The following is a 26,776-nucleotide window of genomic DNA, read 5'->3' as shown; positions in this document are numbered from 1 at the left end:
ATACAAAGTGGTGTACACGTGAGAAGTGGAACGAAAATCATACATGATTCCAAACATTTTTTACAAATAAATAACTGCAAAGTGGGGTGTGCGTAATTATTCAGCCCCCTGAGTCAATACTTTGTAGAATCACCTTTTGCTGCAATTACAGCTGCCAGTCTTTTAGGGTATGTCTCTACCAGCTTTGCACATCTAGAGACTGAAATCCTTGCCCATTCTTCTTTGCAAAACAGCTCCAGCTCAGTCAGATTAGATGGACAGCGTTTGTGAACAGCAGTTTTCAGATCTTGCCACAGATTCTCGATTGGATTTAGATCTGGACTTTGACTGGGCCATTCTAACACATGGATATGTTTTGTTTTAAACCATTCCATTGTTGCCCTGGCTTTATGTTTAGGGTCGTTGTCCTGCTGGAAGGTGAACCTCCGCCCCAGTCTCAAGTCTTTTGCAGACCAAGAGGTTTTCTTCCAAGATTGCCCTGTATTTGGCTCCATCCATCTTCCCATCAACTCTGAGCAGCTTCCCTGTCCCTGCTGAAGAGAAGCACCCCCAGAGCATGATGCTGCCACCACCATATCTGACAGTGGGGATGGTGTGTTCAGAGTGATGTGCAGTGTTAGTTTTCCGCCACACATAGCGTTTTGCATTTTGGCCAAAAAGTTCCATTTTGGTCTCATCTGACCAGAGCACCTTCTTCCACATGTTTGCTGTGTCCCCCACATGGCTTGTGGCAAACTGCAAATGGGACCTCTTATGGTTTTCTGTTAACAATGACTTTCTTCTTGCCACTCTTCCATAAAGGCCAACTTTGTGCAGTGCACGACTAATAGTTGTCCTATGGACAGATTCCCGCACCTGAGCTGTAGATCTCTGCAGCTCCCCCAGAGTCACCATGGGCCTCTTGGCTGCATTTCTGATCAGCGCTCTCCTTGTTCGGCCTGTGAGTTTAGGTGGACGGCCTTGTCTTGGTAGGTTTACAGTTGTGCCATACTCCTTCCATTTCTGAATGATTGCTTGAACAGTGCTCCGTGGGATGTTCAAGGCTTTGGAAATCTTTTTGTAGCCTAAGCCTGCTTTAAATTTCTCAATAACTTTATCCCTGACCTGTCTGGTGTGTTCTTCGGACTTCATGGTGTTGTAGCTCCCAATATTCTCTTAGACAACCTCTGAGGCCGTCACAGAGCAGCTGTATTTGTACTGACATTAGATTACACACAGGTGCACTCTATTTAGTCATTAGCACTCATCAGGCAATGTCTATGGGCAACTGACTGCACTCAGACCAAAGGGGGCTGAATAATTACGCACACCCCACTTTGCAGTTATTTATTTGTAAAAATTGTTTGGAATCATGTATGATTTTCGTTCCACTTCTCACGTGTACACCACTTTGTATTGGTATTTCACGTGGAATTCCAATAAAATTGATTCATGTTTGTGGCTGTAATGTGACAAAATGTGGAAAAGTTCAAGGGGGCCGAATACTTTTGCAAGCCACTGTATGTAGCCCAATACACTATACACAAAGTCATCGTAAAAATTGTTTATAACTCATGGTCCATAATGCTGCAAATTTTCTTGCACCAAATATAATGCATCTCCCATGTTTATTTGTTATATGACAAATCTAAGTGCCGTGATTTACACAAGTGTAGCATCTAATTATTATTATTATATTAATTATAATTGTAATTATGGTCAATAAATTCTTATTGGTATCATTCTAACCATTCACCCTGCTTGCAGATTCAAAACATAGGAAACTGCAAAAAAAAATTTCCATCTTGAACCTTGTACTTGGTTTGTAAATGAGTCCTTGGAAGGTGCCTGGCAGGATGCTGGAGTCAGTCAGCTTCTTGTGGTCAGAAGTGGGTGACTTTTGTTCTCTAGGCCTCTGGTAACAGATTTAGATTGCAAGTTCCTTGGAGCAGGGATCAGCAGTGCCAGAATAATCCTGCATATAACTTGGATAGTATTAGCCATGCTACATAAGAATAACTGCAATACTCCCTGCAAGTCTCAGTTCCCCCAAGAGACCTGTTTAGCTTATTAGTTACAATTGTATCTAAGTGCAGGTGTTGCTTGTTAAGTTTTCTGGGCTCTCTGCCAAAAGCCTACTTATGTAATTAAGATAAATATGAAATATTTGTATGAAATTGATGTTTACATTGTTTTTTGTGTTTTAATTATAGGCATTCATATGCTCATCAGTATTGCTTTTTCAAGTACATAAAGCAAAATAGACAAATGTATTAATTAAGCAGGGGTTCACTTCTCTTTATGTTCCTATAAAAGACACCTTATGCTGTTTAAGTCTGAGCCCTTTCTATCTGATTTCTTTGCATTGTAATTCTTCTGGTCAGCAAGGTACCGGATGTACATGGGTTGTGCAGTTAAAAATCTTAAAAAAATCCTTTTATAGCTATGTAAGGTTGTGGCAGGGCACATTTGTGAAAAAAATACAATATATGATCTTCAGAATGACATGGGGTTGTCTATGCTCAGTCCTGCTTGGCAAAAGCAAAAAAGATTTAGTTATATTGAAAATATACCCCCTTTATTAACATGAATATATATATATATTATATATAAGTTATATGCAGGATTATTCTGGCACTGCTGATCCCTGCTCCAAGGAGCTTGCAATCTAAATCTGTTACCAGAGGCCTAGAGAACAAAAGTCACCCACTTCTGACCACAAGAAGCTGACTGACTCCAGCATCCTGCCAGGCACCTTCCAAGGACTCATTTACAAACCAAGTACAAGGTTCAAGATGGAAATTTTTTTTTGCAGTTTCCTATGTTTTGAATCTGCAAGCAGGGTGAATGGTTAGAATGATACCAATAAGAATTTATTGACCATAATTACAATTATAATTAATATAATAATAATTAGATGCTACACTTGTGTAAATCACGGCACTTAGATTTGTCATATAACAAATAAACATGGGAGATGCATTATATTTGGTGCAAGAAAATTTGCAGCATTATGGATCATGAGTTATAAACAATTTTTACGATTACTTTGTGTATAGTGTATTGGGCTACATTCAGTTCATTTGGAAACATTTTTATTATGGTTTATCTCATGAAAACCTTTCTTTTACTGGTAGAGAAATCTGAAAATGAACTAAAAATGTTATTTGGCATTTTTACTGCTGATCTTATTTCCAAGACAAGTATTTGTAATAAAGCATCTAGAAATGGAAAAGTGTATGGAGCATGTTTACTAAAAAGTAAAAGTTCAAATTTACCAAAAATGAAAATTCAACATGACATTGGCAATTTATTAAAAAGGAGAGTACAACAAGTTTTGATGAATTAACTTTGCATCACAAACGTTCTCATCTTTGCACCAGGTAAATTTTCTCTAGTTATAAACTTTCAATATTTGCCAATTTATCAAAAGTACGAGGACAAATATAACCAGTTTCAGGCTGACAAGCTGCCATTATAAAGACAGAGCAGCCACTTTTTACTTAAGTCACAACCTCCATGCTAATATCCCATAGACGTAATTTCCTTATGGCACAAATTCTGTATGTATGTATGTATGTATGTATATCTTTATTTATAAAGCGCTACTTATGTACGGAGCGTTGTACAGTAGAATAGATTAATACAAACAGGGGGTTATTAAAATAATAATAGATAAATACAAAGTATAACAATAAATACATATAAATACAAGGTACAGTTGCAATAAGTTAAGAGTCAAAGAGAGAAGAAGATGGAGGTCCCTGCCCTGTAGAGCTTACAATCTAGATAGAGAATTTTCAACACTACAACTGTATGGAAAAAATACAGTGGTGATTTTTTGCAGGCAACTTACCCTAGCAAAATGTTGCCAAAGTAAGATTAAGTTGCCAAACCTTATTGTACTCTCCTTTTAGTAAACCTCAGATTTTGTGGTTAATTTTTTGGGCATAATACCTCAAATTTAAATGTTTGCCCCTATTTTTGGACATAATATCTCAAATTTATATGTTTGCCCCTATGTGGCCCCAGTTTCCATTGTCTCAAAAGAATATCTTGTAGTAAAACTCCAGGCATGCCAGAATCCCAAGCCTTATTTCCCATGGGTCTCTTTTGATTGCTACTTGCTCCGTAGGTCACTTAAGGTGATTCCCATACAAATCAATATAAAGCAATTTGCCCAAATTTACTCTGATATGTGCGCATATTTTTGGTTGTAATAAAAGAAAGTGATATGATAGAATCATATACAATAGACCACAGACATGTAACCAGTCAGTAAACAGATGAGAAAAAGAACAAATGTATTTTCTCCAACAGTAGTAATATTTCCCAGTTCTAATGGTTCCACAAATTGTATACTTAGCGGTGACTGTGATTAATGGCTGGTAATGTTTTTTTGTGCTTGTCTTCCCTAAATCATAGTATTCATAGTAAGCACTTACTATAGTTAGCAAGAAAAAAACTAAATGTTTGTGACTGTTCAAAGAACATGGGAGATGAGGATACTTGTGTCTTCAAAAGGTCAATTTGAGGCTCTCCTCAAACACCACAGAGCAGAAAAGATCCCCACCAGCACAAAGGCTAAGGCGAAAAAGTTGGAACAACTCAGAGGGGCCATTAAAACTTGTGGGTTTCCAGATTGGGCTTTTGTTAAAACTGATAGAAAGAGAAGCAATAACACCAAAACTACGAGTGAAGGTGGAAAACATAACAGGCGAAAGAACTTAGTCCTCCCATATGTAGCTGGGGTGTCAGAAAAACTTAGAAGGCTCTTTAATAAACACCACTTCCCTGTCTGCATTAAACCTAGCAACACACTTAGGCAGTAACTGGTTCACCCAAAATATACAATCCCAGCTGTATACCTACATCTAAAGTTAAAAGGACACACATTTGAAGACTACCAAGTCCAAATCCTGGACAGGGAAGATGACTGGTTCAAAAGAGGTGTTAAAGGTAAATCCATATATGTGAAAACGGAAAAAAACAAGTCTGAATAAAAGCAGGGGTGCGACACCTATTGTCTGCCACATACAATGCTGTTTTGACACCTCTCCCTGTAAGGAATAATTACACTTCATAGCTCCAATCATGCTAATACAATCAACACCTCACCTTCATAAGATCCCTGACCCCATGCTGGTTATGATAAACAGATTATGCTGATTGGAGCAACATTCCAGGGTATTTATTCTATAAAGATCCTTGTACAAGTCATTCTGAACTGAGAAAGCCAGTTGGATGACTGGTGAAATCTTCAAGAAAACCACAGCAAGTCCAGTTTATTTGACTTATTACTACAAATATACCATGACCTGGCTGAATGAGAACCTTCACAGACTTATGACACATGAGAACAGGTTTGGGTCTTTTAAAGCTGTAACACAATGTACAGGCTTACCATTATTTTCTTTTTCAATGTGTTTTAGGTGAAGCAATATATTGTTTGCCACTAGTAATAATTTAAGTCAATTAGTATATGTCTTTAAGGTAAGGGTGAAACTTAAAATAGTGGGTAGGTGGTAACCCTCCTTAAATACATGTCCATTTATAACTCTGGTGTTTGAAAAACTGTGAAACATTTAAAAATGCAGTGACTATCACTAGAACATGTTTGCATGGGACACCCTGAAGTTATATTGCATTACATCTGAAGAAGAATATGAGGATCAGCCTGGTGCCCAGGAAAAAACCCCCAGACAATATAAAATCCATCATCAGAGGTGCATTTTTTCTTCCACGCTTCATTCTTTTAATGTCCTGCTACACACAGAAACACTAATGCTACATCTTTTATACCTGGCAATGGTGACACTATATTGGGAACTGATGGCGAGGTTTGCTAAACCATATGCAATTGCTGGGCTCTGAATGAAATAAAAATGCTACAGATACACCAAGATTCATATAATTCATTACTAATGCTATGCAGGTTATTCTTTTTTTCAAAGTGCTTAATTATATTATTATCATGCTTTATTTATATAGCACCCCCACATCCTACAAATCCCTATAAAGATTATACATATTTTCCTGCCTCCATGGAGTTTAACAATTCAAAGTACCTATCATATATACACACACACACTGATGTCAGTCTTATAATTAACCTACCTGTATGTGTTGGGAAAGAAACCCACATAAGCACCAAACTATCATACAAACTCTTTGAACATGATGCCCTAGCTGGAATTGAACCTTTGACTTACACATTGCAAGCAAGAATTCTAATGTTTGTACCACCGTGTCCTTGAAGTATCAATATCTTAAAAATGTCTCCAGATCACGCAAGCAATGCTTAATTTTATATATAATTTTGTACAGTCAGAAAGGTAATTTCAGACCAAATGAGTTTCTTCTCAATCCTAACAGCCTGCTCCAAATTTTTATGAATGGGCAACCACTGTTACAAATACACAGGGATCCTAGTCTCCTTGATTTGATTATTCTCTTAAATAAAAGGTACTGGCACGCATTTATGCTGCTTACAACTTGCAGTGATCATTAATGTATCCATTGAGCCTCCTCTGATAAATTGGACCTGACAGTAATTTCAGGGCTCCCTAAATTGGGTTTGGTCCATGACTTGAACCAAGCAAATTGGACACTAATGACATTATTGACACTGCACGTATATGAAATGTAAATTATGCCATTGTAGCTTTAAAACTATGTGTGCAGAGAGGAGGTGTGCAAGAAGGTTTACAACAACAAGTAGCAGAAGAATGCAGTGGGGATGTAGTGCAAGGGTTCCCAACATTTTTTACCCATGAGCCACATTCACATGTCAAAAAAGATGGAGAGCAACACAAGCATAAAAAAAGTTCCTGGGGTGCCAAATATGGGCTGTAATTGGCTATTGGTGCCCCCTGTGTAGCCTGGCAACATCCAAGGGGTTAGGGTGAGAAACATCACCAGCCACTGGTTAGGGATCACTGATGTAGTGGTTTCTATAATGTGGAGGCAAACCGTTAAATGACAGCAGAGGAGAAGATGTAGTACCTGTTTATTGGGTGGTAGTCAGGAACCCACAGCAGCAGATAGTAATAGACTGCTACTATGTATGTAGGGTGGCTGGCAGAGTACATTATGAAGAAAGTTTAGAAGACCAGTGCACATAGGAATTCTTTATGCTTTTTGTTGCAATTGTTGTGGAAATTTCTGATACCAAAAGTCATTTAAGGTAAATAAGCAAAGTTGACATGTACGAGGGTTTTGAACAAAGCCAAGAGTCAGAACTACGGAACAAAGACAGCACAGACTTTGTGACATAGCAAATGTATGATAACGTATGAACATGGGCATTACTAGTTTACCAGTGTAAAGGTATGGGATCTGTTATCTGGAAATCCATTATCCTGAAATTTCCAAATTACAGTTAGGTCATCTCCTATAGAATCCATTATAGGCAAATAATTCTAATTTGTAAAATTGATTTCCTTTTTCCCTATAATAATAAAACAGAACCTTGTACTTCATCCCAGCTAAGATATAATTAATCCTTATTGGAGTAAAAATAAGCCTACTGGGTTTATTCAATATCTAAATAATTTTTAGCAGGCTTAAGTTATGGAGATCCAAATTACAGATAAGATCCCTTATCTGAAAAAAACCCAGGTCCCATGCATTCTGGATGACAGGTCTCATACCTGTAAACACATAGAGATATGTATTCACAGCACAGAAAACAAAGCCGCTCTACAGCCAAATGGGTAGTTCTGTCTTCACAGCCATGGTTATAATAGTAACCAAGGCTAGCTTGAGAACAGAATCCATTCGAGTCAGGGGGCACTGTGGGTGAATCTGCACACAGAATTTATTCCTTAGCGCCATTTAAACCATGTAAAAAGGAGGTGTAGGAAGGACTAATACATCCAAAACAATCCAACATCACAAGATTGAATAACAGATTTAAAGGAACAGTAAAGCCAAAAATTAAAGTGTATAAAAGTAATAATAAAAAAAGTATAATATTCTGCTGTCCTGCACTGGTACAACCGGGGTGTTTTCTCCAGAAGCGTATATAAACAAAGTTGCTCTTTAGCCATGGGGGCAGCTATTCAAAGGATAAGAGGCACAGGCACATAGCAGATAACAGATAAAACCTTTCTCCCTTTTTCCAGCTTAAATGGCTGCCCCGTGGCTACACAGCAGCTTATTTATATAAACTACAGAAGCGTTACTGTAGAAAATACACAACTTTTACCAGTGCAGACCAACAGTACATTATATTTTAATGAATTTAAAAAACTTTCATTTTTTGCGTTACTGTTCCTTTAAAGTTGCTTGGAATACTGTAACAGTCTAAAACAGTGATCTCCAACCAGTGGCTCAGGAGAAACATGTTGCTCCCCAACCCCTTGGATGTTGCTCTCAGTGCCCCCAAACCAGGTAGTTAGTTTTGAATTCCTGACTTGGGGGCAAGTTTTGGTTGAATAAAAACAAGATTTACTACCAAATAAAGCCCCCTGTAAGCTGATAGTGTACATAGAGGCTACCTAATAGCCAATCTTAGCCCTTATTTGGCACCTCCATGAACTTTTATGATGCTTGTGTTGCTCTCCAAGTCTTGTTACATTTGACTGTGGCTCACAAGTAAGAAAGGTTGGGGATCCCTGGTCTAAAAGATAATGCAACCCTTTCAGCCAAGGCTGCTCTTGAAATAATGCTTTGTAAAATGATATGCTTTTCCCATTCACTTAAACAGGTTTTTTCAAAAACCTGTTATTTTATTGTTTTTTCTATAAAATATCCTATTTCTAACACCTTTGCAGTTGGTCCTTATTATTTATTTCTTATTGTTTTTGAATTATTCACCTTTTTCTGCTGACTGTTTTCAGCTTTCAAATCACTGACCTGGCAGCCAAAGAATAATTGCTCTGTGAGGCTACAATTTTAATGTTATTGTTTATTTTTTACTTATCCTTCTATTTAGCCCTCTCCTATTCATATTCCAGTCTTTAATTAAAACCAGCTAGCTGCTGAAATTTGGAACTGAAAAGCTGCTGAACAGAACCTAAGCAACTGTAAAACCACAAAAAATAAAAAATGAGAAAAAATTGCAAAGTGTCTCAGAATATCACTGTCTACATCATACAAAAATGTAATTTAAAGGCAAACTCCTCTTTTAAAAAGAATGTAGAAATGTAGATTTGGTGTTTGTGGCATTCAATTAACTCCCTTACCATCAACATAGCGTCTATGTTGGTGGCAGGTTGAAGGTTAAAGGTGAACTTCCAAATATAATGTCATTTTGAATGTTGAGAAGCTTTCTCATTAAAAAAAATCCTTTTTTTGTTTATTGAATACCAATTCACAAATGTAGATATGTATTTCCTCATAGCAGCACACAGTTTAAAACTAATTGCCTATTGATAAATGCACTTGTCCATTTGTAAATCAGCCCCAGCATCAGAATTTTGACAGCCAAGATTTATGCCTTATGAATTTATTTACCCTTTCTTAATACCAAAATTACACCTACAGTGCCTGTGTTGTGTTGTAGACTAGTAGATCCACTAAATGGATTTATTGGACACTGCATTCCTTGGTGTCACATTTCCTGCATTTCATTTATGTGTTTAATAGTTTCAACAGATGGGATTGTGGGTGATTCTTTTAGCAAACACAAAAATCCTGAGAATATTTTTTCCTCTTGTCCCTAGCTGCACTAGTGAGCGACACATTTGGAATCAGATATGATTTAGTAGAGTATCTGCAGGCTGCCTGCGTCTGTACTGATAATATTCTTCAGGATATCTCATTACACCAAAAAGATAGGGGCAGGTATTGCTGGCAAATGCTGACTTAGGAGTTATCAAGTGATCCATACTCAGTAGAAGTTTGTAATATCATGGACAAAGTGTTCCCCATTCTACTGAAATGAAAATGGCTGCTAGCTGATAAGTGCGTTGTTTTTATTGCTGAGAATGTACCTGTGAGGATGAAATCATTTTATATGCCCTAAGACCAGGGGTTACTAGAGTATTGGACTGGCCGAAGCAGTAACTGGGGGACAGCTTGTAGGCCAAATAGGATAAAATCTGCAAAGAATGAATATTTCTTGATATTCATGGAAACTCTGGAAGTTTAAAAGGTTTAAAAGCAAATTAGTGAGAGTTCAGTTGTGTGCCAATACAACTCCAAATGCAATTATTCATACATTGTATGTATACAGATCATATACAAGCAGCATGCACACAGAACTTTAATCAGAAATATGCTACTGTCAGGTAAAATATTAAAGCTGCTATCAGAGCTATGTTCAGAATAAATTATATATAATGCCTCAGTAAGCATGTTTCACCACCAAATCTCATTAGTGAAAATGTAACATATGACAGGTTAATGGCAGGTCTGTTAAGGAAATCTCCAGCAAAATCCTGACCAGCAGAGGTCTCTTGAAATCTCCTAAGCAACCATCACCACAAGGAGAACAAAGGCTCAAGAGGGTAGACATGCTATTGTTATCATCATGTTTATTGTACCCAGGGTGCCCATATCATAGCAAGTTACATTGCATTTCATTTTCCAATACTGAGGCATAGTTAGGTGAGTAGAAAGGCATACATCTGTGCTGTTTTACAAGTAAAAGGAGATCAACAAGGCAAATAACACCTTCTGTCTCATGACTTTACTGGGTAGACAAACCTACAAATGAATGGTCATAGTTATGCATATATTTTTATGTAGTTACCTGACTGGGAGATATAATAGTGGTCCTGTGTTTTCAAAAGTCACAATTCACTAGTTTGATTTAACTTTATCGAAGTCCCTAAGAAAATAGCAATGTCTCTTATATCCCCTAACAACAAGTTGATACTGCACATCTGTCGTTTCTGAATCTCCTTTTTAGGAACTAGAGTTCAGAAGAGGCCCTGGCATTTCAAGAACACTTAGACCCCATAGGGCCAACCTGCCCCCACAGCCATAATAAATAGTGACTGCCTACAGCATCTTACAGCAGCCCCTCTGGCATGTGCCAGAAACCACAGATTGCCAGTCTGGGCCTGCTGCTTAGCAAGGTTATGGGAGAGCTCTTCTATGAATTAAATGAATTAAAGAAGGCAAAAGCATTTTATGTTGCTAAATTACACTAGAAATGATAAGTGTTACATAGGGTTTACACTGTAACTATAGTTCACCTGGAGCAGCAAGGGCAGCAAATAACTGCATCTTTATAAATATATAAATATATATATCTTCCATAGGTTTTAGGATTCCAAGGATACATTACTTGGTCTGAGCTCTAATAATTAGCATAGGTATTGTAGCTGTGGATAATTCTGTATTTGTGCTTGTTGCTGCCCTGGGTTCAGTTGTAAAAACACCTTGTGACCTTCACCAAACCCCCCGATCATCCTTCAACCTCACTGGAGGCACTGGAATTTTAAACCGTAAACTCCATGGTGCATGGACTCGCTGCGCTTGAATAATCAGAGGATAATGAGTAGCTCTATATAAGGCTTACATAAATTTCATGCAATGGCTATGTAACAGTTCAGGATGTTTTTCTGCTTAACCCAGAGAAAGAAGTAACCTTATTGTATTTCACAACTAACTGGAAAAAATCTAAAATAATATCCTCACACTCTTCACATAGGAGGAAATCAGCTTTACAATACCAATATAACACCGAAAAGTAGCTGGCAACCAAGGTGTTTGTCTGGCACCCAAGCAGTCAGAGACACAGACTGGACGAAAACACGCTTATGGCAATTAACAGGGTCAGGACATCTTGAGCTGTTAATCATTTTAATATGCAAAGCAGCACAGACATATATTAATTGATCTCCCTGACATTCTGTGCATGGAATAAATGGCACCTCTAAGAATCTATATTCTGTGTGAATCAGCTTAGAGTAATGTGCAACCAGGCTAATATTGGCAGATTTGGTTAAATAAAAACCCACCCCATTTGAATATTTGATTGCTTCTTGACACAGTAGGAGCCTCACTGCAATCATTTCCTTCCCAGCGGGCCTCATAATCTGAGCAGCCGTGTGTCGATGAGATTTCATGACAGTTGGAAGGATTTTACAATGGTTCTGTAAGTTAGAGCGCAAAACAAACGTGGGCAAAAATATAACCTCATATAGATATTACTGGGCATGACCTCTTAGACAGCAATCATCCACTAATGAATATGTGTTAAATTCTCAATGGTCCATTTTTGTTTACAGTCATGTATTGTTCAGCACTTTCCAAATCAGATAATTACACCCTAAGTTTTGATGAGTGATTTTTTTTTTGCCAGGCATGGATTTGCTGCAAAATTCCATATTTAGCCATTATCACATTTTTTTTCATGAAACTGCGCTGAAAAATTGTTGAGACAAAAAATTTGCCAAGAAAAAACAGCCATTGACTTTAATGTATTTGGAGTAAGAAAAAGTCACGGACACATAAAAAAATTTACACGCACACACTGTAGCCGCATTTCACACATTTTCCAGCAGTTTCGTAAATTTTTCAGGGAAGATTCGCTCATCACTACTCAAGAACAGAAAAAGGTTTATTGAATAAGATTTCTACTATTATTATTACATGTTCCATTGCTGCATGAATCTAATATACCAAATTTTGTGCTCAAACACTTTCATCAGCTAAACACACTTTGAATATAGTGAAATCAACTGAAACAAACGTTCTACAACTGTTTGTGCCTCACCCTTTGTCACCCTGCACTGTGTTACAACGCAACATTCATATATTTACTCATAAATACAAAAACTGAGGCATTATTAAATGCAAATGATAAAAATACAGATGGAGCAGTCATTGATAATATGCCTATTCTGCAAATCTGCTCCTCATTGCCTGTATAAGCATGACAAGAGAGAGCATTTAGACATGCTGAAATTGTCAGTCAGTGCATTGGGTGCAGTAACGGGTAGAATAGTTTGCTATAATTTGTGCTGCTCTATCTGTATCTGCATACAATTTCAGTATTATACTGTGCTTTTTAGTCACATGCAGATGTACAAAAAGAAAGGATAATATGAATAAAAGTATCAGAGCTAACAGTATCCATTCACATATACATTCACATTCTGAACCTTGAACATACAGAATACACTCAGTCTGTAGATGCCCAATGTGTGTAGTCTCCTAGAATACTGGTAGCACTAATAAGAAGTGGGTGCGCTTCACTTTGAGAATAAACATATGGGTTTGACATGTGTCTACATAAGCACGCAGCACAAAGACATTTGGATACAATATGGCTGCAGCCTGAGACATCTACAGCTATAATACAGCCAAACCAGTGTGTAAAAGCTCATGTGATAAAAGCATGACACTTGGTGCAATTGTCTCACAAATGCTGCAAATGTTGTGACTATAGAACATAATAAGCCCGATTTTTCAGTAATCTGCAGATTAATTAAAATGATAAAATAAGCCATATGTCCTATACAGAAATCTATTTTATGACTCTTCAGTAATGACTTTTAGAAGTGGAAATATGAAATTACAATGCTGAATTAGGACTGAATACCACAGATAAAAGCGGTAATAAATAGTCATTAAAATAAAAACGCCCTATCACAATATGAATGGCTAGGATTAAGGGGAAATAGGGTGATAAGAAAAAAATAATGACACTTTCCATTTTCTACCTGATTGACTGTTCTGTAGGGAAGCATTTATCCACAGGATTAAGCACAGAGGTGTGTACGTTTATCCTGTTGGGAATCAGGAAAATGTTCTTGATGATAAACTCGTTAGCCGTAATTGACTGGAGTATTACCTGTGTTACAGCTCCACTGTTAATTAATACTTGAAGCCTCAACGGGACAAGGGGTTTTCACTACTGTTATCACGGCATTGGCATATTGGCATGAGCATCTATTAATCCAAGGTATACATTGCCACCTTGAGCTAACCCTTTTCTGTCAAACACAGCACCCACTAATATTTCACTCATATATTAATGTGTGCTGATACCAAAGCAATGCCCAGTCGTCTTTCTCTGCAGGACATCAAGAAAGATCCATGCTTCAAAGTGATGCACCGCTCTTCCTACTCTTGGTGCTCTACGGACCTTCTACCCCAGATAAACTACCAGCGTTGCCATGCCAACAGTGTTTCAGAAAAGCCCTTAACATTTATAATGCAGGCACAGATTCTTGGAATTGCATTTATGATAAGAGCGTTCCCAGCAGCAAGCCTAGAAAAGGGAAGCCCATACATATAACCTGTAAAAAGGAATTGCCCATAATTAGGAGAAATGAAGTAGTGCTGTTTTACACAAGAGCTCATACTCACTAGTGTTTTTTTAGTGGCTGCACCTTGTGTACAATAAATGTAGAGTAAACAGAATGGAGGATATGAATTACGTTGGCCAGATTGTATATATAAAAATATTGTTCTGGGTAGGGCTGCACTTCAACCCATTTAAGCCAGACACATATGCAATCAACAAGGTCCATGGTTAATTAAGAATGAAATTGGACACATATTGCAAGGCTATGTACTAGCCAGTCTGCAGCAGCATCTGATCCCATTTATAACACTGGCAAAAAGCATAATTGTCAACCAGCAAGACTTGTAATATAATTATCAGGTTATTTCACAAGAAATAACTGCACCCCCTCCACTACAATTTACAGGGTCTCCTGGCCTTGTTACCAGCCTTACAGCACAGCTGTCTCCATGCTCTTTCTGTGCTGGTTACTACTGACTAGTCAATCCTGAGATTCACCCAACAGCACTGTTTTCTGGATATTTACACAGAAGGACATGTGTAACATCTGTAATGGAATGGGTAATACTGACTGATCCCCCTGTGCTCCTGATCAATTTGCCCACACTGCTATGAGCATATCCAGGTAACAAACACTGCAAGTGGAAGCCAAGGATTGGCTTGAAACCCTCTAATCGACTTATTTTAATGAAGAACTGCATGTTCCCCTCTCGGCTCTCTGCATGAAAGGTTGTTGCTGCTAGCTTGCTCTTGAGCAGGAGATGGGTTAACACCATATGGAGATCAATTCCAATGCATGTACAGCAGTGTTAAACAACCCCTGCTAGCAATCCACATATAGAACTGCTAAAACAAGGATACACAGACATTAAGCGGTTTTCCTGCCAGCTCCCTGCATAAAAAAAGATGAAGAGGCTGAATCTTAACCCTTTTCTAGTAAACTGCACGAAGACGAGCCAACACAGTTCATTTGAATAAGAGCTTTAACCCATTACTCGCTAGCAGAACAGCTACAATACAGACACAAGCCAGCATGGAAGAAGCTGGATGAGTAGTACAGCTGTCCAGCATCATGCAATCAGCTGGTTACCATGGAGACACCATGATGTGCCACTGGCACAGCTGTGCACTGAACCAGGCTACTGATCTATAGACTGATCTACCAGCAGATCTTGAGATGCAGAACTGTAGGTCACAGAGGACCACCACTGCCCACAAACAGCTCCAATACAACAACAATTTTGAAAGTGGTGGTATAAAAAAAAAGGTTTGTTGTATATGTACTCTCAGCACCCCTAGACTGATTCTTTATGTAATCCCCCACCTTCAGATACAAAGGACAGTCAGGGTTAGACTGGAAAAAAACCCGGTGGGCCCCTCACACCCTGACCCGATCCGAAGCATTGGTGCTCCCAGCAAAGTTAAGTATAAGGTATGCATACTTAGGGTGGGATTGGCTGGTCAGGCAGCGGGGCCCATTGGGGGTGTGAGGGCCCCTGGGGTGGAAGCCCAGGGCCCTGCACATCCCAGTTTGAGGTTGAGGACAGTCAAAAAGAGACACATTTATTCTTAGTGCTTCCAAAAATGCCTTGTGATAATTATGAAGACCCATAATGTCTTTAACAGGCTATATGTAACCAACTGCACGGAAGAATGAATGTCCTTATCTCCACATAAATAAATAATCAATATTATATGATATTTTACAAAGCATCCACACTAATAAGCCTTATTTATAAACAAAACTACAAGCGTGGGTGCACTAAGATGAGTACATATCGATGCAATTCTATGAAGGTACTTTTGGATAAAAAAAAACCCTCCTTGCAGCATAGTTGTGCCATTGTGTTCTATTTGCTTCTTCTGATGAATCAGACATTAATTCCTAATAACAGTGGGGAATCCTGCAGCTACTGCTACCCTGAACACGATGGCAATGACAGAATTCTCACAGCTTGTTGCATCGATACGTGCCCCTGACTTGTAAAAGTACAATGGCTGTAGGTTGGCACGGTAAGTCCGGATTTGTGCCAGCATTCAACTATTGCATTTTTGAAGCTGCATCCTTTGCTGAAGGTCTGAGGCATGTGCATCCAGCCCCACCATTTACAGTAGTACACATACACCCCTCCAGGTAACTTGTATTGTTTTCAATGTTTTATACCTCTGACTTGTACCCAGGGAATTGGATGTTAGTGCTGCTTTTTAACACATGCTTTACAGGTTTATACAGTATATTGCTCGTGGTCCCGGTTGGGTGGGGATATTTAGGGTGTTTACATTTCTTTTACACATGTGATATACTGCACCATTTTCTGAGACAATGTCCCCAAATGTATGACTGGGTTTGGTTTTAACCTCAAAATGTAGTGGAATAGGTTAAAGGAACAGTAACATAAAAAAATGAAGACTACTTAGAAAGACTACTATCGTTTACATAAGCAGGGTGCTGTGTAGCTACGGGGGCAGCCATTTAAATTCAAATGGAAGGAAATGGTTACATAACAGATAACAGATAAGCTCTGTAGAATACAATTCTTACACAGGAATCCTAACCCCATTTCAATTGCCATTTAAATGTAATTATATTCTGAGGTAACAAACAACAGGTGCAAAGTTGGCTCCAATTTTAGTAATTCATATCAACCAATCAGCATTCATCAGTCTGCTGGTTAAAGGCAAACACCTGACTGATTGCTGTGAGTTACTAGAAATGAATTAATCTTTTCCACAGGTTATTACATTACCTCATAAATTAATTAAAGGTTATGGCACATAGAGGGAATCTCTGCTGATCTCTTGCCATTATAGTCAGTGGAAAACAACCTACCAGGGAGCCCCAACAAATTGATCACCACTATAACATGCTATGTGTGCAATAGTCATTATAGAACATATATATTACCATAGGCTAAAATGACAGGCCCTGGGCTCCTTGCAATACTAGCCATTGTAGGCAATGGAAAGAGACCAACAGATATCTCCAGCATTTTCCTGCAATCAATGTCCCCTTTGTTGGGTCACAATATGCCCCATTGACAGAGTAAAACATCATTGAGTACACATTTGTTTTTGCTTTACATCTACAATATTTCCTGTAACTGTACCAGCACAGCATCAGAGACTGCACTGTATAACTGCTGTATAAGAAGCCGTTCACTTATGTTCAGTTGCTTTACATTTATGATATCTATAGTAATGGTGTATGGCATGTGCTGTGCAAGCTCAGTTCCCTATATAAGCAGTGTGAAGTCAAGTGTGAATTTATTGATCACACTATTTGGAATGCACAAAATGGCATTGGATGAAGTAATTCCCTCTGATAACTGTCAGCACAATGCACGAAATTGGTTCAAAAATTAATTCCAAGTTAGAACTGAGAAGTGTTGTCAAGGGAAACAGTGCAAATGTAAGTAATCTCCAACAGAAAACATAGGTTATTGGTTGCAGAAATTGGTTTAAACTTAATTCCAAGTTAAAAATGAAAAGTGTTGTCAGGGGAAACAAATTTAAATCATCTCTTAAATGAAAAAAGGAAATGGCAACACGCTGGTTAGTAGGACAAGGTTGTATAAACCTAATCAAGTGACAGCTATGTCCTTTGTAACAGTCCCAATAAAGTACACAATATAAAAGAATCCATCTTTGGTTCCAGTGCATTGTTACAGTATGAATGAATACAGCTTTGAATGGATATTTATGTACTGAAAAGTGGCCGTATAAAAAAATGTGGGCTTCCTGTATTCCTAAATTGATTACTGAAATTCTATATCCACTTTCTTAATTTAGTTGCAATTCTGGGTGCATTCTATTTAGACCAAATTGTGTAAATTGTTGTATAGTCTTATCTTGTCAAGATAAGACTATACTAATACAAGAAAAAGGTGCAGGCAATATTTAATTTTAGAATAGTTTTAATATAGAGTATGTACACAACAAATCAGTGCAAAATGTTCAATACCCTAACATAACTGACAATGCAACAATTTTTGGGCCATTCCATTTGGGCCATCGCGCATAGCCAGAAGTAATGCACACTTTTGCACATCTGCTGCAAAAAAATTAAACACGCTGGTTTGCCATAAAACATGATTACATGTACATTTATGAACCTCCATATACACAGCTGTAAACATAAACTTTTAGGCTGGTTTTCCAGTTCTCCCCCACTCTATGGATGGCAAATCTCTACTTCTGCAGTGTCCAAACTAAGAACCCATCCCCTTTTTTGACTAATCAAATCCCACTACTGACATGATACAAGTCAAGGGAGAGAATATAGTCTGTCTGAAACTTAAAGGAAAACTATACCCCCAAACAATGTAGGTCTCTATAAAAACATATTGCATAAACAAGCTCATATGTAAAACCCTGCTTCATAAACCATTTTCATAAAAATATACTTTTTTTAGTTGTATGTGCTATTGGGTAATCCTAAATAGGGCCACTTATCGGGATCATAGGATTCACAGTGCACACAAACAAGCCAAGGCACACATACATGCTAGGCCACATCCGCCAATTAATAGACAGTTCTGCCTTTTGCTTCAATACGTCTTCATGTTACAGTTAGAGCTGCATTATTTCTGCCCATCAAGGGATCAAGGGAAAGGATGTGAAAAGGCCTTAACATAATATAACTATAGATATAGATAACTATCTGTTGGTTATGTATTCATTCTGGGGGTAGTTTTCCTTTAAAGAGCAAGGAAAGGCTTCCACTCCAGACCATAATATATTGTAGAGCCCCCTTGCCTGTATCAGACCGCCAAATTAATTTTTAGAAATAATGCTCCATTCTCCCACAGTGTGCTTTTTTAAACTGCACCCACCATCTTTGCTCTATAGATATATACCCCATATCTAAACACGAATGCACCAATCTTCCCCCACCCTCTAGATGCAACCATGTTTATGCGATCATGTATAACAGCACTGGTAGAATGCAGGCAAAATGATAAGGAGGCAGAGAACAAGGCACACCGATTGTCTCAGAGTAATGATATCTTGTGAATGGTAGGCGATTTGTGTGTATATCCCCAATCCCTTGTTCACGTGTCACCATAGAAACCATCTTTGTTGATTGCTATTGGTGCGTGCTCAGTGGTGGGAGGGCTTTACTTGTTTATTGAGGGTGAGTGCTGCTTGTCTGTTCTGAGAAAGCACAATCACAAATACTTTATACTGCACATGCACTGTCCTCTGATCTTCACAACTGCGCATGTCTTGGTGCAGGATCATGGAATTCTGGTTATTTCCATTAAATATCTAAGCTTTTTTTCTATGCGGCTTCTTGTCAGGAAATCAGCTGGCATATGAGGAGTCTTAAGGGCACGGATAATGCCACTGGAGGTATGCCTCTAGATAGAGATTAACTCTTAGCACCCTTACCTTGTCCTTTAAGGAGGCCATACATTATAAGATTTGTTCATTTGGCAAAATGCCAAACAAGCAGATCTTTCCCTTCCGTGGGTGGGCATATCGGGCTAATTTGATTGTTTGGCCCTACAATGACAGAGAGAGGAGCAGTTGAAACGAGGATTGCATCAATGAAGCGATGCAGTCCCCAATCTGGATGAAAAATCAAACCTGCCCAATGGATACCTGTCAAATTTTCAGACAGATGTTGGCTGGGCAGGGCCATCAGGGGTACCCATACACAGGCAGATAAACTGCTGAATTAGTCTAAAAGGACTCAAATTGGCAGCTTAAATCTGCCTGTGTATGGCCACCTTTAGACACCTCCCCTCTTTAAGTAAATGTAGGTGTATTCCTTTTGTCCCAAGAGTTCTGTTCACAACAGTTTTGTCTGAATGTTTTTACTCAGCCTGGGAACAATGATCAACACAGCACTGCAAGATATTAAGAAAACAGCATGCATTAAATTATCATCAAAATGCTAAATACATTCAGATACTGCAGGCATCATCAAGTCCTCTATTTGACCTGCAGAATGTCTAATAAACTGTTGCTTGTTTTAACCCTTCTTGACCCATTCCAGTGGTTTTATCAAGAAACCCTGGTAAATAAAAAAAAAAAAGAAGACAGTACTTATTATTAAATAATATCAAACATTACTGCTGTATCTTCCAAATTGCACATTTAGCTGTTTCAACCACTGACTTGGCCAGGATACCAAAATCTTTACTATTTAAACATTTTCTATATGAAATCCACAAAGATGTGTTAAACTAGCTTTCGCAAATTGGAAACTACTATCCAGAAAGCTTGGGGCCGAGGGTTTCCTGTAATTTGGATCCAAATACCTCAAGTCTACTATAAACACTTAAACACTGAATAAACCCAATAAGATTATTTGGCACCAATATGAATTCATACTACTTAGTTAGGATCCAGTACAAGGTACTGTTTAATTGCCACTGTTTTAAAAAAATGAGTATTATTTACTTCAAATGGACTTCAAGATTGTCTTCCCAAATTACTGTATATCAGATATCTCTGTGCAAAAAAATCTATTTAAAATGACTTGTAATCATGCTTGAGTTATCAAGTTATCAATGAAAATGTTCCTATATTTACCTATACCTCTTACTTTAATGGGACACTTCCCGTTTAGAGCTCCACTACGACTTATTGCCATTTATGTCCCTTGATAAGTATGCATTTAAATATGTAAATGCAATTGCCACCTTTGAATGACTCCCTACTAATCACTGCCTAAAGCTTATAAACTGTAGTACCACCAATATCCCACCCAACCTGGCCATCACTTTATGACCCATCCTATTCTGCAGTACTCAACAACAAGAAGCAACATCCATAAGTTTCCCTTCTGAAAGGTGGTGTCACGACACAGATCGCTGATCTACACGGAACATTCTGCTGTGGTGCAGCAGTCAGGTTATGCATTCTACATAAATGATTTAGCCCAGCTGCAAATCTGTCACGCAGACAGGACAGCACCCAGGCAGTTTTTATGGTGGCTACAGGTATAACACATGCCTTGGATAATCTGGAGTGCTGCTGAGACTTTCTACATGACATGGATAATGTCACAAACTGACAATAAGGAGTAATGGGAAACAATTTTGTTGCCATGTTTTTAAATAAACAGGTGTGTGTAAATATGTGGTATTATCTGCAAAATTCTCTTCTAGCTTTTAAAATAAGGTCATTCCCAATATCAGTGTCCTTAGTATACAATCATTTCATAATACACTCGATACAGCCTGTACAGTAAGATTCCTTGTTAAATAGACCTTATTCTCTGGTATAATTTCTTATCATACAGAAAAAGGGTTCTTCTACCATAGGGTAGGGTACTTTACTAATCTTACCTCCTAAATATCAGTTAAGTACATATGTGATGCCACTGCAACAACACCTTTGGGAACATAATGGGTGTTGCACCCATATGCATCAGTCAGACCCCCAATATTGCTATGATTGCTTTGCTGCTTCCCCCATCCATCATTTATCTACAGCAAAATGCAGCAGTCATTAATTTCATATTCTTTTCCTACCTCAAGTCCTTCAGTAAAATTCAAATAAAGTATGATTGTATGATTTGAGCCAACATACTGCAAATATTCACAGAGAACCATGTAATTGGTAACATCAAGACAGTATGTATCATAATAACCATAACAGAACGGCTAGACACACACACACATAGAGGCTATATTCCAGAAACCAGGTCGAACAAGTCTATTTTCACCCGTTCTACACATCTGGGAGCAGCATAAGGGTTACCCCTCAACTGAAGCTGTAAGTGACTGCAATACAGAACGGAGATCCAAGCCATCATTCTGACAGAGCAGCTGTGGTGGAAGGGAGGAGGCATGTCTGCAGTTCATATGGGACCGAGCACAGCATCTGTCACCTCACATACTTCCTCCTCTGCATTCTCCCCAAGCCTGTCACTGCTCGCATCAAATAAAAGGTGACACCCAGATCAATAGTACAATAATGACTAGGTCTTGAATAGCACCATGTCTGAGAATATGAGAAGTGGGTGACATAGTGACTCAGGGGGATTGGGGGAAAAAAAGTAGAACAAATCTACATAACTATTTATGGTTTCATGGGCCAGAGTTGGAAAGCTGAATTCATTTGCATTCCTACAATTAACATAAAAACTGATATTGCTATGAAAAATTTGAAAATGCGAAGCAACTAGTGACCAATATAGGCAAAGGGGCAATGTAAAAAAAAAAGCAATGAAAAGGTAACTCACAACAAAAACAGAACATGGGGGGTTCCCAAAGTTCCAAACTGTGCAACTAAATGGCATTTAGACTCCCGAGACTATTTAGTGTGTGCCAGCTGATGGCTGGGGGAAGACTTTGCATTGCTTTTTTCATTTTCTGCTGAATGACAGGCAGGAAGAGCACAGGAAAACATTGTGGGATGTCACCTGTTTCATACTGAACAATAAAGTTAAAGTTAAAAATAGTGACAAATGACACAAGTAAAAGGGGGGCTGTGGGTTATTTAAGTCCAGCGAATGCATGCAAAAGCAGCGAGCGAGCTGCCCAAACTTTACAGTAGCGCCTTAAAGAAACAACGGCAACCTGCTGTCACCTCAGATGACTCCCAATATTCGGAGAGAGCTATGTTCTCTGTAACCCTTGCTCTGCAGAACTTGGGTCTTGAGCTAGGTGGCATACACTGCAGAGGCTGCAGTTACTGCTGAAAAGGGCAGGGGGCAGCGAAACAAATATACAAAGATACATAGAGCTGGCAAAAGATTTAATACTTTCCTGTGCCAAAGACAAACATATTTCTGAGGTTTACTAAAAATAATCATAGTAGACCTCTTTTCCATTAATGATGTTCCAGTCCAAATGAAACAAGTTATCTTTGGGCAAAATGAAAGAAAAAACCCATGGCACCATTTTAGACCTTTTTTAACAGAAGGTGAAAGTTGGAGTTAATGTTAATCATTTTTCTAATTAAAAACACCCTCTTTGTAAAAGCCAAGGTTCTTGCACAAGAAGTTACATACAAATTACATACATATTATACATACTGTACATTAAACTGTGGTTTAAATAATCCTGCTAATAAATACTGTTTGGGCTTCCCTCTACTGCAGCGTACATTAAAGTGCAAGTTCTGCAGGTAAAATGCCACAAAATCCCAATATTTATTTGCCCTAGTCTTGAGACCTATGCCTGAAAATGTCATAAAAGTACATGTATGCTTGTTGCTTGTGACACACAAAGCAAACAGACACAGTCACTCAAATGAAGTAGCACTTCAGCTGTGAAAATGTAAAACAATTGTAGAATTTCTTCACTTTTATTTAACTATCTGCATGTGATAAATGTAATCTTCACTGGTACACAGAGGTTTCATGCATCTATAATGACTATGGTGCTTCTGCAAATATACCAGGCACTGGTCAGATGCATCTCAGAATACTGATGCAAATGAATGCAACGCTAGTAAAGTGCATGCATACATAATCGGCGCAAGTGGCTGGATAGCAAGATCAAATAATGTTTGTGTGCAGCTGTAGGTTAATTTCAAAGCAGTGACCCTCTATTTCCATATATCTATATTATAATTCATGCCTCCTTATTATCAAGCATAAACAGAACCATACTCACTTACACATACAACTACATTTCCCTCCTCATTAGCTCCCTGGCAAGCAGCTTCTTAGTAATTGACACTAAATTGACACTAAAATCTAAAGTTCTGACAGCCAGCATGAGTGGCACAAAGGTTACAGTACCAGTCCAGTCTATGCTTTACATGCCTATGCCAGTAAGCCATACAGAATCCCCCCAGACCCAGTGTAAAAAAATTGAATCATAACAGCTGATAACAGGAGTGACATGACGTTACTTCTGTGCATTGGGATAGTATAGTGCTTACCGGAGTTAAGGGTTTTGGTGGGGAAACCCAACAACAGTCGCACTATAATTAACTGAAAGATCTAAAACGCATCTGTCTGTGCTTCTCTATAGTGATGCCCTAGCCATTCCAGTTAGAGCAGCAAGGCCGGCTCTCCATGCACAGCCCCGCAGCTCTCTGGAACAGCAGGAAGGAGAAGTTAGATTAGAAATGCAGGGGTGTCAGATGCAAGGAACCCAGCTGGAAATGAACATAGGTGCGCACCCAGAGAGCGGTACCCAACACAGCGCTACATAGCAGGAAAGGATGCGCAAGCTCCAAGCCTCTCCCATCAGCACCACACTTACCTCCTCACTCCAGCAGCTCCTGCAGTAGATCCTGGGCGCAGCGCATCTTCGCCGTGGCAGGAGGCTGCCAGGGATTTTTCTGGAGATATATTATTTATCGGAGTGAGAACTCCGTGGGTTTGGCACAGGCTGAAAGTTGGGCAGAGCGTCTCATCCCCGAGATGGGGGGGGAGGAGTAGGGGGTGAATGTGGTGGGGGCAGACTACATGGGGGAGGAGACCTGGGTCTGTGCTGCAGTGCAGGATAGCTGGGCTAGTAGTCAAGCAAGACAAGGAGCAGTGTCTGTAGAAAGGAGACTTATAGTGATAGAAAGAGAGAGAAGAACAAAGGATGGTGGATGCGAGGCTGAGGAGAAGGAGGAGAGAGCAGTAGAGGAATAGGCTCACATAGCTTTATAACAATCTGCCCAAACTCGTCATAGCTGTTACAGGTTATTGGGGAGCGCAGCCATCTGCCAGAGGGGGGGCTTGTCCCCCTTGCACCTTATGCAAGGGTCCCGGGTCCTTTAAATATGTCAGTAAGGGCAGATTCTATGCACCTCTTCTGAGAACATTGCTGGTCTTCCTGGCAGCTGCTGCCTGATACTTGTTCTTTTTCATCCAGAGACTGAGCCACATCCTGGTCACATGATGCTGTGTGTATTTGCAGGGCCATATTTTCTACATAGGCACCAAAGCACTGCTGCAAAGGGTGGCACATTTTTTTAACTAAAATGACTTCCAGCCAACCACCTGGACTATAGTAAGCATGTACCAATTGGCAAGGACTTGTTAGCTGTGGTTTCTGTTCCAAGGGAACCCACCAAGTCTCAGTCTGAGATCCACTGGATTTTATCTATTATGAGAAAGTAGGTTTGATTTTCTGTATAGGATTAAGGCTATGGTCACGCATAGTTGTTTCTCTGCCTGTGTTTACAGTCAAACGTCTTGCCTCAATTCACTCCAGTGTCTGTGCTAATAGGCACTGCATCGGCCTGTGTGCAGACACATGAAGAGGATTATGGCGTAAAAATTCATTCTTGTGTTTCTGCGCCAAAATCCGCTCTGTGTTACTGCACACCGATCAGCGCAGTGCCGACAGCATCATGGGCTGAGGAAAACAGTTGAGCTATTTCTTGGCCTACATTTATACACAAGCCAAGAACCAGCTATATGTGACCATAGCCAAAGACTGGTATGGTTTGGGTCAGTTTTCCCATTGATTGGCTGCTCTGTCCACTGATTGGCAGTTCTATTCCTGTTGGACAGTCCTACTTCTTAAATATCCCAATAATTCTCTCTATATAGAACTCTTACTAACCATCATTTATATATTATAGAAAAAGTGCCTGTATAAAAAAAGAAAATTTACTTCCCTATTACATATTTTGAAAAAAAAACCTTTGTACAGTGTGCCTGAATACATGTAATGTACATTTGTTTTCTGATTTCTGTGAATCTGGAAGTGCCATCTGCTTCCACCTGGGATTCACTTCTTCTGGAGGTTGTAGCTCAGAAGCAGAAGGGAGGTCAGGTACTTGAGTACAGATGAACAGCAGGCAATGTAATGTGTAATGTTAATTCTGATTTCTGTGGATCTGAGTTATAGGTAAACTACATATATATTCCTAATTAAATGCTTAAAATTATGTACACCAGAGTTTTCCTGTGGATCCAGCAATCCCTTGATAGTCACTATTTGGCCACCAAATGTTGGTTGTGGCCACAATGACCACTGTTTGAGATGTATAGATAAAATATGTATGTGATATTTGTATAGCAGAGACTTTCTGAGATATATTTGTTTATTTAGCCAAATAACGGATATGGGTATTGAACTTGGACCTCATGACTTATAGGAATGTGACACAAGGATAGAGCTTTTTTATCCCCCCCACCCCCAGTTACACATCACTGCACTACATTAAGTAGTTTTTGTATGCAGGTTAAAGGTGGCCATACACGGGCCTATTGTAGCTGCCGATATCGGTCCCTTGGACCAATTCAGCAGCTTATCGGCCTGTGTAGGGGCAGCAACGAGGGGCATGCCTGAAATTTGCCAGATATCGATCGGGCAGGTTAAAAGATTTATTCGGATCGGGGACTGCATCGGCTCGTTGATGCGGTCCCCGAACCAACTTCGCCCATTGCCACCGTGGAGGTTGATACATTATTCCACACATACTTTAATATGTCTTAAAATATATGGGTGCTTTACCTATTGGCATGGTAGTTTCTATTACTTCACCCCCATATAAAGAACAGCCCACATGCTATTGGCGCCCAACAACACTGTGCATCTTGACCACATAGTTAAAGAAATTAAAGGGATGGTTCACATTCAAATTAACTATTAATATGTTATAAAATGTCCTCTTCTTAGGAACTTTTCAATTACAGGTTTTGAGTTATTTGCCTTCTTCTTGTAACTGTTTCCA

General features: G+C 38.9%; 1 protein-coding gene across 5 annotated transcripts in view; it reads right to left on the bottom strand.

Moving 5' to 3' along the window:
* dlgap3 (discs, large homolog-associated protein 3) overlaps window positions 1-24,915 on the bottom strand; it is a 158,498-nt gene extending 133,583 nt beyond the window's left edge. For 2 of the 5 annotated variants that reach the window (XM_031895633.1, XM_031895634.1), the window contains exon 1: window positions 24,361-24,915. The gene's annotated coding sequence lies outside the window, so the exon portion shown is untranslated. 5 annotated transcript variants of the gene reach the window in all.
* Window positions 24,916-26,776: the final 1,861 nt, after the last annotated feature.

This window comes from Xenopus tropicalis, chromosome 2, assembly GCF_000004195.4.
Source record: "Xenopus tropicalis strain Nigerian chromosome 2, UCB_Xtro_10.0, whole genome shotgun sequence".
Lineage (NCBI taxonomy): Eukaryota > Metazoa > Chordata > Amphibia > Anura > Pipidae > Xenopus > Xenopus tropicalis.
This window is presented reverse-complemented; position numbering and strand designations above follow the sequence as displayed.